This window comes from Acomys russatus, chromosome 10, assembly GCF_903995435.1.
Source record: "Acomys russatus chromosome 10, mAcoRus1.1, whole genome shotgun sequence".
Classification (NCBI taxonomy): Eukaryota; Metazoa; Chordata; class Mammalia; order Rodentia; family Muridae; genus Acomys; species Acomys russatus.
In genome coordinates, this window is record NC_067146.1 from 70353173 (window position 1) to 70372255 (window position 19083).

The following is a 19083-nucleotide window of genomic DNA, read 5'->3' on the forward strand; positions in this document are numbered from 1 at the left end:
TGTGTGTGTGTGTGTGTGTGTGTGTGTATGTGTGTGTGTATGTGTGTGTGTGTGTGTGTGTGTGTGTGGTGTGTGGTGTATGTGTGTGTGGTGGTAGTGTGTGTAGTTGTGTGTGTGGTTGTGTGTGTGTATGTGTGGTGGTGTGTGTGTATGTGTGGTGGGGTGTGTGTGTGTGTGTGTGGTGGTGTGTTGTGGTGTGTGGTGTGGTGTGGTTGTGTGTTTGTGTGTGTGGTGTGTGTGTGTGTGTGTGTGGTGTGTGTGTGTGTGTGTGTGTGTGTGGTGTGTGTGTTATGTGTGTGTGGTGTGTGTGTGGTGTGTGTGTGGTGTGTGGTGTGTGTGTGGTGTGTGTGTGTGTGTATGTGTGTGTATGTGTGTGTGTGTGTGGTGTGGGTGGTGTGTGTTGTGTGGTGGTGTGTGTGTGTGTGTGTGTGTTGTGTGTGGTGTATGTGTGTGGTGGTGTGTGGTGTGTTGTGTGGGTGGGTGTATGTGTGTGTGTGGTGTGTGTATGTGTGTGTGTGTGTGGTGTGTGTGTGTGTGGTGTGTGTGTGGTGTGTGTGTGTGTATGTGTATGTGTGTGTGTGTGTGGTGTGTGTGTGTGTGGTGTGTGTGTGTATGTGTGTGGTGTGTGTGTGTGTGTGTGTGGGTGTGTGTATGTGTGTGTGTGGTGTGTTGTATGGTGTGGTGTGTGTGTGGTGTGTGTGTATGTGTGTGTGTGGTGTGTGGTGTGTGTGTGGTGTGTGGTGTGTGTGTGTGGTGTGTGTGTGAGTGTGGTATATATGCATATGTGTTCATTTACAGTTGCTTGGAGGCCAGAGGAGCGCGTTGAGACTCATCCTGCATCATTCTTCCCCTGACCCCTTCAAGGTAGGGTCTCTCTGAGCTTGGAACTTGTCTTTTCCAGCTAGGCTGGTAGCCAGTAAAACCCTAAGAATCCTCCTGTTTCTGCCCTTCATCTTATCAAGCCCAGGGAGCCTTCCTTCTCTGCCCTCCACGTGCTGGAAGTCTAAGTGCAGGCACTCAGCTTATGATGTAGGCGCTGGGATACCCACTGAGTCATCTCTCCAGCCACTGTAACTAGGTAGTCCTGTGCCCTGCATCCCTTAATGCCTGTAATTGAACCAAAGGAAGACTTTGCCATTTCTATAGGTCTGAGGCACTGGGGTCCTTGTCAAGAATGCATGTTCACTCGGGACTGTATCTGCTCCCACAAGTAGCTTGTTAGCCAGCTTACAGAATGTAGAAAGTCTAGGGCCCAAAGAAAGCTTCTGATTTTGCACTCCTTGTTATGTGACATAGTCACATGTAGCCCAGGCTGGCCCTATACTCACTTAATATGTAGTGGAGGATACCCATGACCTTCTTGTTTGTTTGTTTGTTTGGGACAAGGTCTTACTATGTAGCCCTGGCTATCCCAGAATTCAGTATAAACGATACTGGCCCCTAATTGACTGCAATATTCCTGCCTCTGCCTACTGAGTGCCAGGATTAAAGGTGTATGCTATCATTCCTGGTTTATCCTTGACCTTCTAATTCTCAGTCTCAACCTTCCTGGCACTGGGATTACAGGCATGCACCTCTTTTGCTAGGTTTATACAGTGCTGGGGAATCAAGTCCTGAGTGCTGGGCGCTGCACTGAACCAGTCCAGTCATCTTGCTTTCAGTTCAATATAGCAGGGCTTTACCGATAGAACTCTCAAAACAAAACAAATAGGAAGTGTTCTCTAACTCTGATTTTACCACCCAAAGCTTGTGTTGTGAAGACCACACCACCAACTCCTTTTGAGAAGGCCACTGTCACCTTTTGGGTGATGTTAGACTGCTGTGAAACAACATGGTGGCCTTAAGGGTCTTTCAACTAAATGGCGTGGGTCTTCATCCTGAAGTCAGCTCTTTTTTTGAGACCTGTTTAATGGCTTAAAGAGGTCAGAAAAGGTAAAGGCAGATGGATCTTCATGAGTTCAAGGCCAGCTTGGTCTACAAAGTGAGTTCAGGACAGTCAGGGCTATTACCCAGAGAAACTCTGTCTCAAAAAAGCAAGAGAGAGGGAGGGAGAGGGGAGGGAGAGGGAGGGGCGGGGGGAGGGAGGGAGAGTACGAGTACGCAGAAGCAGTTTTATGAACTTTGGGTGGTAACTTTCCAGTTTCCTTCCCAGTCTCTGTTTACCATTTGTCCTCAAGCTAATGCTGTTAGTAGAATACTCCTTGTCTTAGTTACTTTTCTATTACCTCAACAAGACACCACAACCAAAGCAACTTATAAAAGAAAGCATTTAATTGGGGGATTTGCTTATAGCTTCAGGAAGTGAATCTGTGGCCCTCACAGCAGGAGGGGTGGCAGCAGGCAGCCACTCCACTGGAGCAGTGGCTGAGAGCTTACATCTGATCCCAATTAGGAAGCCAAGAGTGAGAGGCAGGAGCGGGGAGGGAAGGAGAGAGAGTGAGAAACAGACAGAGTCACAGAGAGACAGACAGACACAGAGACAGAGAGACAGACAGAGACAGAGACTGGGCCTGGTGTGGATTTTTTGAAACCTTGAAGCCAATGTCCAATGACACACCTCCTAATCCTTACTGAACAGTCCACCAACTGGGAACCAGACATTGAAATACACGAGCCTAAGGGGGCCACTCTCATCCTACCTACCACACCCCTGACAACATTTCTGTACCAGTGAGCACTTCCCGGATAACACACAGTCCACAACTTTGTGGACTATGAAAACATTTATTCTCGTGGTTTTGGGGGAACCAGTAGGTTATTTTTTCCTCCTAAAAATATGCTTGACTAAAGCTAGATCGCCTAGGATGACTCCACACACATGCAGCAAGTATTTTCTAGTTGGGGGAACAATAGCTGAGTGTCTGCCATCACCTGCAGCCAAGCCCCGGTGGAGTCACAAGCGACAAAGTCACACTGCACAGGGTACTTTAGCAAGTGGTGGACCATCCTTTCAAACCTACCTCCACCTTTTTTCCCCTCACTTCTACTTGTCCTATTATCTTGATTGTACCAGTGAGGGGAATGGGCTTTGTTAGCCATGTGACTGACTGATTGCCTTACCAGATTTCTCATTATGCCACCTGATCAAGACTTTGAAGATTTACTAATAATACTATATGCATTTGACCCAATAGTTATGCAGTGTTTCATTAAACTTATTTTCTGTGGCTCTAATGGGTAAGTTTAATTCTTCCTAGCTTGCATTTGAGAATTATATTCTAAGCTGAGTGGAAGCTGTCATTCATTCTTTGGAGAGCAGCTTTTTTTTTGTTTTGTTTTAAGCACCCTTTGCTTATCATTAGACCACTGACATTTTCCACAAGACTTACCATGCCCATAAGATAAATATTTAATATAATTATAAATTAAAAGGACAGAAGAACACAGAGATACCTCAGTGGTTAAGAGTTCTTGCTGCTCTTACAGAGTTCCCGAGTTTAGTTCCCAGCACCCACGTCAGGTGGCTCACAAACACCTGCAACCCCAGCTCCAGGGGAGTGCCTTGACTCTCTGTGGACACCTGCACTCATGTGCACACAGCTACTCACCCCATACACATGCATAATTAAAAATAATAAAGTAACAAATACTTGGGAAAATATTTGAATATGGTAGTGGTAGGTCATACAAAAATTAAAAAAGAAAAATGTTTTCTCTACATTGGGATTAGAGAAAGAGAGAATTTAAGAGAGACCTGTGTGGAGAGTGGGAACTGGAATTAGATTTTAAGGAAATCATCTCCTTTATAGCTTCCGTGTTCTTATATCCATCAAAGGAGTCATCTATTTCTCCCATAAATCTGTAATGGTGGCATAGTTCCACATAATGGTCGGTAATTTCTTTTGGTCAGCAAAGAGAAAAATGAAAGAAGTAAGGAACCGCACGAGAGTGGTAATGTCCACCTCGTAAGTCTTAACAGCCCCCAAGATGGCAAACGTAACCGGTCCCGCTTGCTGAAAGCCACGGTGCTATTGCGTGGATGAGCTTCTAGTCACAGAGGGAACACAAATAATGAGGTGATTTCCTCTGCCCCACGCAACTGAAATGCTAGCAGAGTAACAGGATGGTCATCCAGCCGACCAGTAATAGGATCCGCACCATTCCATTCAAACCACATCTAAAAACGTATGCCTATAACCAAGTGCTAAGCCAAAGCCTCAATTTGTTTTTCTTACCAAACTCTCAAATTCATATCTTGCTGCTTCAAGATGGTGGGGTTGTTTTGTTTTGGTCTCTTAAACCGAAGAGTTTCTGTTCAAATAAATAATCCTTAAAAGTTTTTGTTCAAATAAATAAATAAATAAAATAAAATAAAAAATAAAAAAAGTTTTTGTTCCCCCCGGAAAGAAATGCCTTTGAGTATGAATTTTTGCTACATATTGACCTTATTTTATTTAGGAACTTCCTTAAGAAAAAGTGGTCCTCCTAAACCTGTATATTAAAGACAACAGAGTTTTTTATCACGAGAAACAACTTTCTGTTTTAAGTTAAGATGCACTCTTATAGTCTTGGCACTAAGACCTACATACAAAAAGTAAAAACTGAACTATTTGGAGTAATTACTTTGTGAATTTGGCCACAGTGTAAGATAAACACACTGGAGGGTAGCTTCTTATCTTCTATGAAGTTGGAATACAGTAAGGCGGTTGTTTTTTGACTCAGTATGAAGTCAACACTAGCACCATTACTTAAACATCTGCTGCCTCTGGTCTCTGATATTCCGTTGTTCCTTAATTACATTTTTTTGCGTCACTCCCAGCTACCACCAGACTGTCTTGTGCACTACCATGACGGTGACTTGCCTTAGCGCCTACTCCTAAGTTCAGAAGCAGTAAGCATTTGTTTTCTTTCCAGCCGAATAAGTCAAGAGATTCAAGGTTATGAGTAGGAATCACATTTATTTTCTACCTCCATTTTCATCTAATAATCTAAGACGTGAGGTTAGCCCTGGCTCAGCTCCCGGAGTCTTGCATTGTCCGCCGTCATTGAAGACACTGAGTGTTTCATATGCCACAAGGACAAGGAGTTTCTTATCTTATGTAGACAGAAATCTCAAGGTTTTTAATTGAGTCTTATTATTTTATGTGTATGGGCAATTTGCCTACATGCGTTCTGCATGCCACATCCATGTCTGGAGCCCTCAGAGAGCAGAGGAGGATGTTGGAGCCCTGGGAGCTGGAGTTGCAGATGGTTGTGAGCCACCCTCTGGGTATTGGTAACTGAGCCCAGATCCTCTGGAAGAGCAGTTAGCATCCCTAACGGCAAGTCATCTCTCTACCTCAGGTGCCGAGGTCAGGTTTTTAAAACTTGCTTTATTCATTTTATTTTTGTGACAGGGTCTCTCTATTATGTCGCTCTGGCTGTCCTGGAACTCACTATGTAGACCAGGCTGGCCTTGAGCTCACAGAGATCTGCCTGCTTCTGCCTCCTGAGTGCTGAAGCCACCTCCAGGGCGGGCAGATTCCATGGTTTTAATGAGTCTGAAGAGTCTGTGCCATTTTAATATGGAAGGTCCATGCGATAGCTAATACCTATTTGACAGGACTAGAGTCACCTTATTGTGATAAGCCTCATCCCACGGTCTGAGGATGGAAGGGAAATGAGAGAAGCCCACTGCATTCATCTTCCTGTGCTTCTTGACTGCTGATATGATATGATATGCTCCCGTTGCCATGACTTCCAGGACATGATGGGCTGCACTCTGGAACTGTAGAGGCCAAATAAACCCTTCTTTCTGTAAGTGGCTTTTGTTTGAATATTTTGCTACAGTAACCAACACAGCCTGATGATATTGGGCCTGACCTTCTCTGCAATTTAGACTCAACATCTAGTCATTAGGAATCCTTTATGCGGCACTTTGCACAAACATTAATGTGTAATCTTCAAGACAGTATTGCTGGGTATTATCTCAGCCAGTTTTCAGGCAAGAAGGTTGAGCTAAGAGACTGAAAAAAAAAAAAAACCCTGCCTTGTGCTTTATGGCTGGTCAGAGGCGAGGCAGAATTTGCATAACCGTTCCCTGCTTTCATTCCTTGTGTTCTCTCACCTTTGCTGCATCTCCACATACCTTCATCATAATTCTGTTTGGGTCCATTCCAGAACTGTTCTGTGGTTTTCTTATGTGTTTGCTGTATCAAGATGATTTTGGAAGGAGACAGCCCAGTAACAAACTTCTTAAAAGTATCCCATCCTTTTTATTCTGTGAGTTTTAAAAGGTGCTTGAAATGCAATCCCCATCAAAAGTCCAATACAACTCTTCACAGATCTTGAAAGGGTAACTTACAGCTTCATATGGAAACACAAAAACCCAGGATAGTAAAAATTAATCCTAAATAATAACAACCGCAGAAGGCGCCACAATCCCTGATTTCAAGCTGTACTACAAAATTATAATAATAAAAACAGCATGGTATTGGCGTGAAAGAAGACATATTGATCAACTGAATTGAAATTAAACACCCACATATAAATCCACCAGACAATAGTTACACCTGCAGTGGAGAATATTACATGGAGGAATCCTGAATTTAGAGACCCCTGAATCATATGAAATGCATATAGCACATGTCTGCTCCAGGAGGCAACGCCTCTATGTTCCTGGGCTAAAGCTAGCCTTCCCTTTGGTCTACATCCATATGCTCCGGGCAGCTCCCACAGTTGCTTGTGACACATATGTCCTTCAAAAGACAGTACATCTCCTGGCAAGATGAGCAGTAATCAGTGACCCAATACCCAATTAATTCTAGAATCTCAAAGACTTTAGGGCTTGTTTTCAATTTGACACACTGGATAGAACAAAGTTTGTAACCAGACATGAGGGGTAAGGAAATCAGCATTTAAGATGGGCGTGGTGGCACACGCCTTTAATCCCAGCACTCAGGAGGCAGAGGCAGGTAGATTGCTGCAAGTTTGAGGCCAGCCTGGTCTACAAAGAGAGTCTTGGACAGCCAAGGCTACACAGAGAAACCCTGTCTTGAAAAACAACAACAACAACAAAAAAAAAAAAAAAAAAAAAAGAAAAGAAAAGAAAGAAAGAAAAAAGAAATCAGCATTTAAACTACACAATAACCTTATGCCTACAGTTGACAGCTGTAATAGAAAATTAAGCAAAAATACAGTTCTACAAAAAGTGATTACAATATACTTCATGATATAATAAATACAGACTTATAACTGAATAGCTTTGATTATGGCTTTAACTTAAACATATACCATAATTATGTTGGATAGAGGAGGGAAAGGACTATGTATGTGTTGGGAGAGTGTGTGAACAGGAACCAAACAAGCACTAAACTTAAAAAAAATTAAATAATAATAGCATACGCTTATTATTTTGAAAATGATTATGATGATTTAAAAAATCCTAAAAAAGTCATAAGTTACAACCCTTAAAGAGTCAGGAATAAATGTTAGGGAAGTGTGGGCTTGGGGGCTGATTTTTTTTGTCATATTTTATTTCTTAAACTACATACAGTTATTAAAATTAACTTTAAGACATAATGCATTAATTGGTTCGTTGCCAGCGGACTGTTTAGTAGAGACTGACTGAAATTGAGTGGGAGGAAGCCCTGTGGAATAAAGAGAGCGGGAAGTGATACTAATAGGAAGATGCAGTTTATGCTTACATATTCTTGCACGCTTTTTTTCCCTTAGTGCTAGCCTTGGCTACATCTTTGATCACACATCATAGTCTGCATTTGAGTATTAGTCACCCTGAGAAGCCCTACTAACTCATTTGCAGTGTATATGGGAAGTCACATCTCAGCTCCCATCATCTCAGCCTGAGATGAAGTTAATACATCTTTGATGAGTGCCTGATTCGGTGTCACGGGGTGCTTTGACTCACTGGGGGCACATTGCATTGCTTATGTGTTGCTTTGACTCACTGGAGGCACACGGCATTGCTTATGGAATACATGTTGTGGGGGAGGAGTGAGAAGGGCAAAGCAAGAACACTGCCTTTTCCCCTTATGTTTCTGAAGACCTGTAGAATTAAAATTACAATTCTCTTGGGTGTAGAGATGATGTCCAATTCAACACTCTGAATTGCAGTTAGCAATTGTTATGGCTCAATAAATATTACGGTAGTAATTCTTGGAGGGCTGAGATGCTTGCAGTTTAGCAGAGCTGTCATCAGCTGAGAAGCTGAGCTTAAAGTGCTGTCATATTTCTAGTCGAGTCTCAAGTGTTAAGGCCCTGTTAGCTTGCTCATCATGTGGTAATTCCCCAACATCCCTCCTCAGGACCAAGCAGCTAACAAGGGCCACTGAGCCCTGTGATAGCCTCAGATTGTTCTTTGTGGGTTATATGTAGGCTGTAATCTGTACCAATGAGATGGGGAACGTGACTGTTCAGAAAGGAAACTATAATTAAGGTTTGCAGGCATCCATATCCTCTTTTCTAGTTATTAGAACCTATTTAGAGAAATATGAGCAAGCAGCTCTTATGTACAATACACAACACTAAAGAGTGTGGGTGACAGGCGTTAAAAAACATACCCCTAAACTGAGCAGGCAGATCTCTGTGAGTTCAAGGCCAGCCTGGTCTACAACATGAGACTAGGACTGCCAAGGCTGTGCAGAGAAACGCTGTCTTGAAAAACAAAAACAAACAACAACAACAACAAACCAAAACCAAAACCAACCAACCAAACAACCTCCCCTAAAACAAAAAGAACCCATCTCAGAGCTTATAATTTAGATGAGTGGTTCTCAACTTGTGGGCTGCGACCCATTTGGGGGTTGAACGAGCATTTCAGACAGGTCGCCTGAGACTACCAGAAAACACAGATATTTACGTTATGATTCATAACAGTAGCAACATTCCAGTTACGAAGTAGCAACAAAAGTAATTTTATGGTGGGGGTGAGCACAGCATGAGGTGGCAGCATTCGGAATGCTGAGAACCACTGGTTTAGATGGAGGCAGATCTGGACACTACTGGTGCTGGCAGCATGCTTTCAGCTGCAGCCAGAGGACCTTAACTTGGGTTCCCCATTTCTTAGTTGCATGCTTACGAACTGATAGCTTAGTTTGTGGAGGGCTTTAGACTAAAATGGAATGATTATGATGAGAAACTGAATTAATTCCTGACCAGCAAAGCGTCTCACACACAGTAAGAGGTCTTTACTTTCATTTCCTCTTTTTTCCTTCATCTCCTTTTCTTCCTCATTTCATTTCTTAAGATTTTTATTAAAAAGACTTAAAAAAAAATAAACATGTATGAGTGTTTTGCCTGCATGTATGCAAGTACACCATATGCATGCAGTGCCTGGGGAGGCCAGAAGAGGGCACTGGACCCTCAACGATATTTTGAGTCCCCTAGCGGGTGCTGGGAACTAAACCTGGGTCTTCCGCATCACCAGCGAGTGCTCTTGACTGCTGAGCCACATCCCCAGCCCGTCATTTCTTTTGAGACAGTATTGTCTCACTATGTAGTCCAGGCTAGAATCAGTCTTGAGCTCTTCCTGCCTCAGCCTCCTGGGTTGCTAGGATTTCAGGGATGCACACGGCTTTAGGATTTAAATAACGTAGTCTAATAACTACGTTATTCCTTGGAGGAGTATTGAGAGGAACCTCTCTAGAGGGGCTTGCCCGAGGCCAACTCCGGAAGTGGCGACTGATCTGGACGCTGGAATTGGGTTTTCATGTCATTGGAACAGGAAAGGGCTTCAGTGTTTAGGCTGAAGTGATGCATAGAAAAGTGGCATATGTGTTGTTTACTCACTTGGCAGCCAGGTATGTTTGGGAGTCTCGGTGAGATGACGCTGGAAGGATGATTCCAAATTAGAAAATGCCTCAAATGCCACAGGAATCCAGATTGCACACTGTCGGTAGAAACAAGAGTTAGGAGGTCTTCACTAGCTGTTGCTGGATGGAGAGGAGCCGAGCAGGATTCCCGTGAGCTGCTCCCTGGACACTGGTAATGTGATGTCACCAAGGGACTGTGTAGGGTGGGGAGGTTTGAGTCTGGATGTGTTGCCTATGAAGAATTCAGAACCAGAAAAGGACCTGCTTTATGAGGAAAATATCGATTTGGCTTTTTTGGAAACTAGTGGTTGTTTTAGTTCTCAAGATTACTAAATTTTTTTTTTTTCTTTCAAGCAAATATTTCTTAAACGGCTCTAAGAAAGCTAAGATTTTGAGTCATTCACCTCATGAGTAATATGACTTTCAAGAGGCTTCCTACGAGCAATGCCAGGAAGACACATAATGTGTAATGAATTATGTCATGTGCTTCTGGCGTAAGGACACATTAGGCATATTAACACGCTGGGCACTCTCTCTAATCCCTCTGCATCTCTTCACACCTTAACAGCACTGGAGCATATAGAGTGATGATTACTAATACTTTAGCAGGAAGAATAGATCTTCACATTTGTATTGATTTATCTTTGCACCCGCTTAAATGACCTCCAATAAATATTTAAAGGGTATGTATTCACTTACCAATAAGGCATGCATCAAGAGTCATTACAGAGTATTCTCCCAATGCTAAACCTGGTTGAAAAGTGAGCAAGTTGAATTTCAAACAAGATGTCCCTTTTGAGTGGCAATGCTTTTCTTTTCCTTACCGGCACTGAGATGCATTCCCTGAATTCAGTGGTTATTGATCATGCCTCAGACAAAGAAGCAAGGGAAATCCTAACTCACCCTACAGCTCTTGAAAAATCCATTATTATATCCCCAGTTAAGATGATTTCTGTTCATGATATTAGCTACGGTCTTGAACTAAGAAGGTCATGGAAAGATGAATAGATCAGGAATTGAAAGTAATGGAGCTGAATGAGAGGCGTCTGCCTACATATTGAAACAAGCACGTCACATTAAGTGAGTATTAGATAGCGATTGGACACACTGCAGAGTGTCCCACCCCTCTCCTCCCACCCGGCATCTAGAAGGTCAATGAGAAACACCATAGGCTTGTACCAGAAACCTCTAGTACCTTTCATTGTGGAGTTTCCTTAGTGGAGACTTTCAAAACTAGAGTTATTTCAAGCTTGATCTTCTTCCTTCCTTCCTTCCTTCCTTCCTTCCTTCCCCTCTGTGTCAGGCACTAGTTTTTAGGAGAATGTGCTTGCCCCCTGTTCTTTCTCTCCCTGCTGGTTGGAATACAGACATTGTAGGAAAGCTATTTGGGAACACTGGAAGGGAGGCAGGATAAAAAGACAGGAGTACAACAGAGCAACCCCATAATATCACCCCTGTGGGGCTTGTATCTGGACTGTAATATCAGAGAGAAATAAATTGTAATCTTATTTGTCAGTATGTTGGATCTTGTGCAGCTCAACCTATATATTGACCAATAGAGGTTAAAATTATTTATGGGCTAGCAAAGTTAATTAAAATGAGTTTTGAGCCAGGCATGGTGGTGCACACCTGTAATCACAGCACTCACGGAGGCAGAAGCAGGCAGATGGATCTCTGTCCACCTCTGCTAGCCTGGTCCACAAAGCGAGTCCAAGACAGCCAAGGCTACATAGAGAAATCCTGAATAAAAAAAACAAAAAACAAAAAACAAAAAACAAAAAACCGAAATATGAGTTTTGAGAAAGGAAAAACATCACCTTGGGATTCTACCAAGCTAACAACTATCTTCAAATTTGCATATTATCTCCTGTGCCTCTCCCACACAGCAGTTTTCCATAACTATAATAAATTTATGTATCATTGGACACTATGTTCTAGTTTTATGTATGTATGTATGGCATGCTCTTTTAAGTTTTAACCTAATTCTTAATTTCCTTTCTCTGGGTTTATCTGCCACACATATAAACAAATATGAATACAGATTTTACTTTCCCTCCGCTTACATTTCTAATTCAAGAAGTGCTTGTTTGTGTATTTATTTTCAAGATTCAGTCTTTCATTGTTGCCTAGAGCTGAATTCAAATTCTTGGACCAAACAATTAATCTGCCTCAGCTTCCCAAAAGACAGAGACTACAGGAAGGTGCCACCGAGCTTAACTCAAGAATCATCTTTTGAATACATGGCTTTTGGTAAATTTTCAACATATGAAAGTAATAGAGATCATTTCTGAGGATATAGGGGTGATTAAATTTTTGTGTATAGGATGTGTGTGAAGGTGCCGGCGTACAGCCATGTGTGTGAGTATACACACACCCATGCTTTGTGCATATGAAATCCAGAAGTTGATCTTAGGTGTTTTCCTTTGTCACTCTCCACCTTTTTATATCTATTTTTTATAGATAATTAATATTTTATATTGTGACGCAGAGCTCATGTCACCAAGGACCAATGCTCCTTCTGGGCTTATTGCTATCAAGCTACACAGTGAGACTCTGTCTCAAAAAACCAAAAACCAGAGCTGGCTCAGTAGGTAAACACACTTGCTATTAAACCCGACAAGGTGAGTGCCACATGGTAGAAGGAGAGAACAGGTTCTCACAAGTTGTCCTCAGACCTGTGGCGCATGTGTACCCAAACCCACGAAGAATAGATAAATGAAAGTAATAAGAATTTTAAAAAACTAAAAATCTATGGAAACGAAGATACATGTCTGGTGCTTTTTCTTAAACAGTGGAGACAGCACCGGGTGACAATGGGTCACACTCTTTTTAATAAAAAAAACCTAGCAAGGCTTCAGATATTAAGCTATTATTTGGTAAGATTATTTCTGGGTTTGAAAAAAGCAAGTGTGCTATGTCCAGTTTGATTTTGAGCATGTTGGAAGGAAGACTTTTGGTATGAGTAAGGATTCTTTTCTTTTCAGGTAGGAAGAGCTGTGCAGTAGGGAGGACAACTGACCACTAAAGGATCCCTCCACACGTGCTTGTGAGTCTCATAGTGAATGGACAGAGGGCAGTGAGAGCAAATGTGCATACTTACAGGCTAGTTTCATGGTCAGGCATTTCAGCTGAAGTTGCATAGTGTAGCCACTGGGAAAGTTAAAATATAAATATTGATTCCAAAGCAAATATTCCAAAGCCAGGCATGATGGTTCATGACAATAATCCCAACACTCAGGGAGCGGAGGCAGGAGGATTGCTGTAAGTTTCAAATCAGAGTGGATCGTATAGTGTGCTCCAGTCCAACCTGGTCTATAGTGTGAGACCTGTTTCAATCTCCACTCCCTGAAACAATTAAAATAAGCAAGCCAAGAAAACTAGAGAATAGAAATCGTGTGTTTAGGTTTTTGAACTTTTATAAATACTCCCTAGGGGGTCCTAACAAGTAACCAGGATTGAAACCATCTTCTGGGAATGACAGTCATCAGTATCTTTAGTTACATATTTGTTTATTTACTTATTTTAGCACCGAGGATTGAACCCAGAGCCCCACACATGCTAAGCAAAACGCCCTACCTACCACTGAGCTTCATTTGAAGGAGTTACCGGGATTCACCAAAGATGAAACTTCCTTAAATGTCTCAGTTCGGGAGAGACACAACAGAGAAATTACATGGAATCGACTTTTAATTCCTGATGAGAAAATATTGGTCATCAAACATCGTATACCTATTAAACACATAAGTTGACCTAAATCTAAAAATGTCCTATATTCTAAGAAAATAAAGGCAGAAGTGGAAAGAACATATGTTGTTATGGTGAAAAGAGATACAAGAAGCTACAAACGCCTGTGCTATTTTTTTTTTTTTTTTTTTTTTTTTTTTTTTTTTTGGCTCTGTTCATTACTAATTAACAACACATTTGCTCATCTTGATATATTTAGGCTTCTTACCTATCGAATCTTCCAATCTTTCCCCTTCTGACTTTATTGCTATAATCTTAGGTTGACATAGTCTTTCACTGGTATTGCTATTTATAAATGAAGCAGCCCCCACCAAGGCTCATGTACTCAAGGCTGGTCCTCAATGCCATATTCAGAACAAATGGATCACAGGAGTGACAACTTCATCACTGGGTCAGTTCATCAAAGAATTTACTCCAAATTTGCTACTGGGATTTTAGTTAGGCTTAGGTAGATGTAAGGCCACAAGGGGCACGTCTTTGAAGTGTCCCTGACCCCCACTGGTCTCTTTTTACAGTTGCCATCAATGACAGAAATAGACAGCTTTCTCCTCCACACTTGTCCACTATGATGCACTGCCTCCTCAGGCCCAGGAAGGACGGAATCAGTCCATGTACTGAAACCTCTGTCTTGCTCGTGTTTCTTGGCATTGAACTGAGGGCTCCATGCATGCTACTGGAGGCAAGCTTTCTACCACTGAGCTATACCCCTGCCTCCCATCTGTTTGCCATGCCAGGTATTTTGGCAGTTCGGAAAGCTGACTAACATAAGCTGTAGCAGTGTGCTGCCTCCTGAATGGACTCAGTGTCTGTTCTTTGCACTCCTTTCCCCATGAAGTTTCCAGATAATTGTCCCTGAGTATAAATAGAATCTTCTTAGTCACACACTTGCTTAAGAATCACAAATGCCTTAGCCTGGCCTGCTACAGCCTTGGGACTTGCACCAAGTCCCTGTTTTTGTCGCCTCTCCTTTTGCCCCTTCATTTTCTTCATGCTTTGGATAAACTGATTTAGCTTTTATACCATCCATTCACTCTGCCCTCTTGCTCACTAACACCCTGCTTAAGTTTATCTGCGGAAAGAAATGTTTTCAACTTGACGCTCCAAAGGATTTCAACTGGATTTTTCTTGTGGCCCACGCTCCGCCTTATATAGTACTGCATAACTGGCCTTATCTCATGGTGTGACATCTTTGTACCCTTCTTTCCTTAATGGTTATTGAATGATCAGCTGAAAGTTTAATAAGAAGAACTGGTAGCAAAAAATAACTTATGTTAATCTGGCAGCTTGGTAATGTTTGTTCTAACCATTAGCATGAGCCAGACATACAAACTGAATTAAAAATCCCACAGCACGTTCATCTTTCAGAGGAGAGTAAACGGATTATCACTCATAGAGCACAAACAACTTAGTCAAGTTCCTCAGTGCGGGTCAGCAACTGCTCTGGCAGATGTCTGTGCCACCAGGACATGGCTAAAACTCAAGGTGAGATGGGTACCAGGCCACCAGCTTCCCCTCCCCTAGGCGAAGTCAGGTTAGCGTCTGCTCACTTAGACCTTAGTTTATTCTGTCTCGATGCCCAGTTCTACCAGTCAAGCTACTTTCTCATTCAAAAGCACAAAAACCAGGGGCTGTAATGGGAAGCTCAGCCCCTGCCTGGCCTTTTAAATATTCATAAGACATAGAGGTTCCGCCCACCCCATCTCAAATTTCACTTCCAAAGTTTTTTTTTTTTTCTTCAGACTGTTATCTGGATTTTCTCCAAGTAACCAGATTTACTTTAAGCCCTTTAGACACTGACCTAACATTTTTTTTTTCTTTCATCCACTGACAACCTTGCAGAGAACTATGAACATCAGTTGAATAAATACTTTTCTGGTCTTGTAGGTTTAGGCCTAGAGAATTAGATGTAATGGGAACTTGACAACCTCATTTTACAGCTGTTACAAGAACGGGCTGTAATTTAGCTAGAGAGGAGAACATCCATTTTTCTTGCTCAAAGTTGTCCCTGGACTATAAATCCCCACCCTAAGCCAACCTTGAAAAGGCCAAGTGTGAGGAGAAGAGGTATTGGCATCAGGGAAGGAGGCTCTTTAAAATGTGAGTGAGAAAGATGGGCAGGATGCAAAAGCCTCAGGGACATTCAGGAGATGCTGTGGGCTCTTGTGGGAGAGCAGGGTGACTTTAAGCTTGATGTCCTTGCTGAATGTCTACAGAGTGATTGACATGGTTGAGGTCAAGACTGAGCCATCCAGAATCAGAACTCTCCCTAGCAGAGGTTCATTTTTGTCTCTTAAGTAATACCATACAAAAGGGAGACACAATAGCTCCTCATGGCAGCAGAGATGCTGCGAAGACTGAAGATGAAGCATCTCTCAGAATCTCTACAGGAATCACACTGTTTCCAGCCTGCTATTCCTTTTGTTAGCAGATTTTTTAAAAAAATTAGTTTCCATAACTGTTGGCTAATGAGGTCTGCTTGGGAAAGATACCACATTGGCCATAAATATAACTTCTGTCCTAAGTAATAGAACTAGTTAAGTGACCAGCACAGTAGCTGATATCTATGCTCATCGATTTGACAATATTCCACTCTTTACTAATATTTTCCTGTAGGCTTCACTCTGGAAAAAAAGTAATTATCCTTGGCCAGGTGCAGTGGCACATGCCTTTGATTCCATCACTTGGGGAGGCAGAACCTGGTGGATCTCTGTGAGTTCAAGGCTAGCCTAGTCTACAAGGTGAGTCCAGGACAGCCAGGGCTACACAAAGAAACTCTGTCTCGAAAACCAACCTCACCCACCAAAAATCCTAACTGTCCTTAATGTTCATTTCAGAAGCAAATACGCTAATAGTTGAAAAAATTGGCTTAAAATATAGGTCCATGGTTAGATTATAATACCATAAAGCAGTAAGTTCAAATTTAGTTCTTGGCACACCACAGGGTTACTATTGAGCACCTTGGAGTTTATTTCTTATTTACAGTCTTAAAAGGTGGATGATTAAAATCCCGAATTCACAGGAAGGCTTCAAGCCAAATTAGAATAATAACCAATAAATAATGCAAAGTCTCTGGGCAGATTACTAACAAGTTATTAGGCACATTTATTTGCAACTATGCTTAAGAATTCCAGAATTCAAATTAGTACATACTTTTTAGAAGGCATTTTGGAAAGACTTACTGTAATTCATAGAAATAATCTTAGGGAAAAGCTACTACTCACTTTCTGTCAGGACTTTTTTTTTTTAATAAGAATGTTTTATATTCACATTTTAAATTAAATAAAAATAAAGATGACTGTGCCTTTTTGTGTGCATGTGTGCTTAGGGGCAGAAGCAGACACTGGGTGTTTTCTTTTCTCTCTCTCTGCCTTATAGTTTGAGACAGACCCCTCAGTGAACCTTGTGTAGAATGGCTGGACAGTGTGCAGAGTGAAAGAGAGACTCCAGAGTGCTCAGCCCTGAATAGACACCTTTATCATACTCCTCACCTCAAGCCTGAGGGAAGACGGGGCAGAAAGACTGTAAGAGGCAGAAGTGATGGATGACTTTAAGGAACCAGCATTTTCTAGACACAGCAGGGCTAATGCACTAAGAATTCACAGACTGTGACAGCATGCACAGGAGCTGCCAAGGTCTTCCCGTGGAAGACGGGAGTGGGCTCAGAGTCCCACCTCAAACCTAGAAACTGTATGAAAATTGTTAGGAGATGGGGAACAGTTTTCTTCAATAGAGTGATCCAGTTCTATCAGCCACACTCCTGGGCAGGCCCCATGTTCCAGAGTAGTTGACCAACACAAACTAGACTCCATGTATTTTAGTTGTTCTATTTTTATTTTTTATTTTTAGGGTTTTTTTTTCCAGCGATAGAAAGAACATGAAGCCAAGAGGAGATCTGGGAGGAGATGGGGAACGGGAAGGAATATGATAAAATATACTATACGAAATTCTCAAAAAATAAATAAAAGCTAAAAAAGTAAAGAGTGCAATAGCATAACTTAAGCTTGGTTAAAATCAGATGAATTTGAATCCATTTTTTTTTTAAAAAAGGAAAGATTTATTTTATTTTTAATCATTTACATGATTCCACAGCGGCCAGAGGCTCTTGGATATGGGGGGTACAGCTAGTTGTGAGCTGCTTGATGTGGGTGCTGAGAACGCAATTCTGGTCCTCTGCAAGAACAGACTATGAAGTTAATGGCTGAGCATCTCTCCAGACCACGGTTGAATATGCTTACTTTGGGAATTCAGTTGATCGTACAGTATTCTGTCTTAGCTAACAGAGTGGGGTCCACACCTAAGGCCTTCTGTGATAATGCAGTAACAGAAACAGAGCTTAGGAATGCTGCTTCAGCAGATGGCCCCCTGGCATGTGAGAAGACAGTGAGAGTCTTCTGGCTGTTGCCTGCCTTTCTCCCTCAAAGCGGACCATGGAAGAGTTCTCTGTCCTCTAATGTCAGTCTTTAAAGAGCATTTCCAGAGGACTAGGTTCACTTCTCAGCATCCATATGGGGGTTCACAAGTGTATGTGGCTCAAGGGGATCCAGTGCCCCCTTTTTATCCCCATGGGCATGATGCACTCACGTAGCACATAAACACACAGGCAGGAAAAATAGTCATACACATAAAATGAATACTTAAATTTTTTTTTAATTAAAATTTTTTTTGAGCTGCTCATTTCAGATATATCTTTCCTATATCTAAAGAGAATGTACAAAGATGCTGAGAAAATTTATGAACAAGTGGGTCTTGCTGAGCCCCTGGCCCTGAGTTTGTGAGTACATTACACCTTTGGTGTCTGGTCACACTTCTGCATGGCAGTCCACAAAAGCAGAAAGCTTTCCAAGTTTCTGAAGAGTTCTTCAACATAAAACTGACATTAAATTAATGTGTATGCTTCAGTCTTGGGAGCCTGTCTTTTATTACAGAAGCCTTACACTCCAGGCTTAAGATTGGTAAGGGAAATACTGATTTTTTTTTCTTTCCTACAGTGAGTATTTGGCCTCTTGAGCCCTGAAAAATCCATTTCGAGCCTCTTGGTATACACAGAAAAATAGATATAAATTATTTTTCCTTTTATCTGGAGCTGAACAGATTGTTATTACTCCGAGTTCAGAAGACCTTTGTAAAGAAGGATTTTTTTTTTTAATTTTTAAAATCAAATCCAAACACAGAAACAAAGGTATAGACTCTGTAAGACACAAAAACATGAGGAGAAAGGGCTAGCAGGAGGCAAACGGGCGGCAGAGACAGTCCATCAGGTTTCTGTTTATACGTGCTCTCTGGGATGTTGGAGCTGAGAGCTGGCACGAGCTCTGTTTATAGTCTGTTGTTGCTCAGCAAAAAGAAACCCACTCTGTGGTTGTGCCATCCTTTAATATCTGTTCCTCTCCCTTCACTGTGATAGAAGTCTTAGGTGGACACAGGGCCACCCTGAATAAACATTCTCAGGCTCTTTGAGTTAGCATTGCCATGTATGCCAGCTTTGACTTTTGAGATGTGAGTGGAACTGCCCTGTGGAAGCTTGAGAACCTTCTGTAAGTTTCTGCTCTTTGAAGTATGTTTGTGGTCCCTCTTCCTTGTCATTCTTCCG